This window comes from Mus caroli, chromosome X (genome assembly GCF_900094665.2).
Source record: "Mus caroli chromosome X, CAROLI_EIJ_v1.1, whole genome shotgun sequence".
In the NCBI taxonomy this organism is placed as follows: Eukaryota; Metazoa; Chordata; class Mammalia; order Rodentia; family Muridae; genus Mus; species Mus caroli.
Window position 1 is genome coordinate 72,724,176 of NC_034589.1, and position 4,629 is coordinate 72,728,804.

Genomic DNA, 4,629 nt, shown 5'->3' on the forward strand with positions numbered 1-4,629 from the left:
GGAGCTAAAGGGATCTGCAACCCTATAGGTGGAACAAAATTATGAACTAACCAGTACCCCGGAGCTCTTGACTCTAGCTGCATATGTATCAAAAGATGACCTAGTTGGCCATCACTGGAAAGAGAGGCCCATTGGACATGCAAACTTTATATGCCCCAGTACAGGGGAACACCAGGTTCAAAAAGTGGGAGTGGGTGTGTAGGGGAGTGGGGGGCAGGGTTTTGGGGACTTTTGGGATAGCATTGGAAATGTAAATTAGGAAAATACCTAATAAAAAATATTTTAAAAGAAAAAAAGATTTAGTTATATTCTATTTATTGTTCTTAACTATATTTGTATTAACTATATTGAATTCTTTGTCTTATGCTTCAGCTATAATTCATTTCTTGGGGCCTATTAAGGTAGGGTTGCTGGGCTCTAATGAAGACATGCTATTCTCGCTGCTATTGATTGGGTTTTATGCTGACATATAAACATCTGGGTTTGCAATGACTAATTCTAGGTGTTGGTGTCTTTTCTTGTCATACAGGTGGGTTTTCCATTCCTTTGTTTTGGTTGAAGAGCCTTTCTGGATCTTAGGAGAGTGTGGTAGGTATGAGTTGCCTGGTAGACAGTACTTCTGAGTCCCTACCAGGTATGGTTACTGGGAATCCCAGGTAGAATGTGTTTCTAGGTGTTAGGGGCTAATACAAAGAATGGGGATGTATTAGATCTGGACAGGGTACAACAAAAGACAGGGGGAGAGGGGGGGGGAAGGAGTGGAGGGGAGGATAGGGAAAGGGAAGAAAAGAACTTTTGTGAATATGCTTTTAAATAATTCTGCATTGAAACATTTTTGCAAAGTGTGGTTGAAGGTCAATACAACTCAATTTATATCTGCACCAAAAGCAAACTTTCCTCTTATGAGTAAGAAGGAGTTGCTGGCCACTGCTGCTGAGTCACAAGCTCTGTGTGTGATAGGTAAGCTCCCTTGGAACAAGCTGGGACCGCTGATTTCTGCAGAAGACAGAAGAAATTGCTCTGTATAAGTTAGAGCTTTCAGCAACTGTAGAGCTTGAATATAAAAGCATCTGAAACTGGTCAGGTTCTGGTCACCAGAAAAATGGGTGCTTGAGTTCATCAAATGGGCAGGGGTCTCCAATAAAATCATGAGTGATAACCTTAGAAACTCACTCAAGGCATTCTGCAAATTCATCTATTTCCACTTAGGAGTTGAGCAGGACCTGGGTGAATGATCAGACTGGAAACAGGGTGCCTTTGTTTCAAACAGAGTTCTACCTCATCAAAGGATCTCAAAATTGTAGTCTCCCTCCCACTAAATTTGTAGGGCAATTGTGATGGTGAGTTTTATTTGAGTTACCATGAGGGATGCTTTAGACAAGTTAGCCTGTGGGCATGTCAGTGAGTAATAGTTTATTTCCCTTTATTAATATGGAAAGACCCAGCAAGAAAGTGACAAAAACCATTCCTTGGTTTCATGCTATAGACTGTATAAGAGTAGAGAAAGCTAGCTGAGTATTAAGTATGCATGTATGCATTCTTTGCTCTTGACTGTGGATGGGACTAATTATTTGAAGTTCCTGCCTTAACTTCCCCTAAATGACTGTAACCTAGAACTGTGAGCTAAAATAAACCCTTTCTCCATTAAGATGTTGTATCTTAGCAAATTCCATGACAGCAGCTATGAGACTAAGATAGTCTCAAAGGGGGCTTCGGTGGGGGGGAGACTGAGAAAGGGGATAACATTTGAAATGTAAATAAAGAAAATATCCAATAAAAAGGAAAAAAGTTGAAGTACTGCCAAAGATGCACATTAGCCTTTGCTAGTAGTGCCCAGTTAAACAGCAACTTCTGTAAAAGTAAGATCCAGTGCAGAGAAAACAAGCTTTCTTCCTGCTCTTCCTGTTGTTTTCAAACAGTTAAATGGATATTCATAGCCTAGAATGGTACTCACTGAGTGAATGTCCCCAGATCTCCTTTCTACACTATTTATGGTACTAATGGAATTATGTTTGAATGTGACATTGTTAGATCAACTTGTCTATAACACGTGCTATGGAAACCAGAATCCAAGAGGAGGTGAGGGAAGCAGAGTCACCAACCTGTGACAAAGACTCTAGAAACCAGCATCTAGTGCAAATCTAATGTATTGCGTAGCAGCAAGCATTTTTATACAGCCTTTGGACCAATGAGGAATCGACTTGAGCTCTGGGGTAACCACCCATCCCATTGTCACTATGGAGAAGTGCCAGGCTTCCAGCATCCAAGAAGACTTCCATGCAGACTAGGCAAGCAGCCACCATCCTGTTCCAGGACTAATCTGAGGCTTGCTAGTTTGCAAGGATCCTCTTATCTTGTGTCATGCGGCATGCTCATACTATCAGGGCAGTATGGAGCATCCCTCACTATCCACCAGGCTCCACCAAGGGGCTGAAACACCCACAATTTGCTTACAATATTATCTTAAAGGAAATGACCATACACTTTGTGATGATGTAATCACTTCTTTTTGTTGCAGTGATAAAATACTGGGACCAAAAGCAACATATGGAAGAGATTACTTGGCTTATAGTTCTAAAGGGGGAGTCCATAATGGCGGGGAAGGCATGACATCAGGCAGCTGAAGCAAGATTCTGAAAGATCACATCTTAAATCACAAGCCTGAGGTAGAGTGTAAACTGAAAATATGGCAAGGTTATAAACCCCTAAGGTTCTATAACTTCAAAAAGCACCACCTACTGTGGACCAAGTGTTCAAATATCTGAGCCTATGGATGGATGACTTGCACATTCAAACTACTACATTCCACCCCCTGGTCTCCATAAACCCACAGCCATTATATGATGCAAAGTGCATTTAGCCCAACTTCAAAAGTCCCCATAGTCTTTCATAATGTCAAAACAGTTCAAAGGTCCAAAGCCTCCTTTGATATTCAAGGCAACCTTTTAACTGTAACACTCTATAAAATCAAAATGCAAATTACATCCTTCCAATGCACAATCGTCACTAAATATACATCCCCACTCTAAAAGAGAGGAATGGGAGCATAGTAAGAAAATATTGGACCAAAGCAAGAATGAAACACTACAAACCAAGTCATGTGGCTCTATTTCCCATATTGCTTTCATCAGTGATTCATGTCTTATATTTCCATAGCCTCCCCAAACAAGGTCTCCAAGTGTAGACCAAATGCTCACATATCTGAGCCTATGGGCAATCTTTCTCGTCCAAACTACATCAGATGAATTAAGTTATAAAAGTTGCACAACAAACTTTATGGTACAGCAATTCATACTGCACTCAACTCTTAACGTAAACCCACAATGGCCACCAGAAGTTAAGTATAAATATAAGTTTATAAGTTTATATAAGTTTAAGTATAGTTCAGGGAAGAAAGGCAACAAGAGGGCTTTGTTTATTGTAGACCCAAATGCATGTCCAAAACATCAATAATAGTTTAGCAAATGTATGTTACTTCTGCCATTAGACATTTGAGAAGTTGTTGAACTATACATATCATGGGATTTGTCTGTCTTTCCTTTGGCAACCTCCAGACTATCTTCTTTACCACAGTAGAAAAGCTTCAAAATGCCAGTCACATGAGGCCTACATGCCTGTTAATGTAACTGTTCCAAAATAGGCCACACATTCATCCATCTTCCACATTAAAGTAATGAGGAGTGTTTTAGTGCCCCATTGATTTTCCTACACTTAGAAAGCTTTTCAGAAAACATTTGTGGAATGAACTAGGACACAGTTCTCCAGAGTGTGCATGCTCTAGCTGAATTTTTTTCAATACTGAGCCTTGTGAATGCCAGGTATCTATCACTGAAACACATTCCCAATTTATATTCTGAGATTAAAGTCTCAAACTAGGCAACAAAACCCTAATAGAAGGATATCAACCCTCAGGTAGAGTCAGCATCCTGAATAAAAAAGGCCTTTTATAATCTTCCCCCAAAACTCAGTTGACCGCATTTCCTCTGGGTCTGGCCTGACAGCTTCATCTACCCACTTCACAAAGAACTTACACGATTATTTTGCCTCCACAGAAGACTTTCTGGAGTGTGCAATTAAGGAGACTTTAGCAGGCCCTAGTCTGATTAACATGACTCTGGCAGGCCTTGCCCTTCTCCCCGATTCCCTCTGTCTTGCTAAAACACCAGGAGATTGTATTCCTAAAACTAGCCACCCAGGTTTATTCTGGGGTTGACTACCAAAGTCCATCTATCAAAGTATTGAAGTCCAACCATCCAAAGCATCCTTTGGCTCATGAAATTAATCTGTCCAACTAAAATTTAACACCTCATCCTAACACAGAGTTTCCTCTTTTACCTTTATAAACTACCATTTGCCTATGGGCCATATCTGTCTCCTCTATCCAGAGGCAGTCCTTAGTCTCTCCAGGACAGTCTCTCCCCTGTTGTAGTGCCTTGTTCCTTTCCCCATCTCCCTCATCCTCTATCTCCTGGTTTTGTCTCTTATCCCCTGACATTTGCCCCTCTAGGGCAAAGAAATCACCTTTGTGCTGAGAAGTTGGTCTTAGGGGTTCTGTGCCCTACCCTTACATGTACATTTAACAGGAAGTAAACAGCTCTTACAAAGGATGGCTGGAATTGCATGTAAATG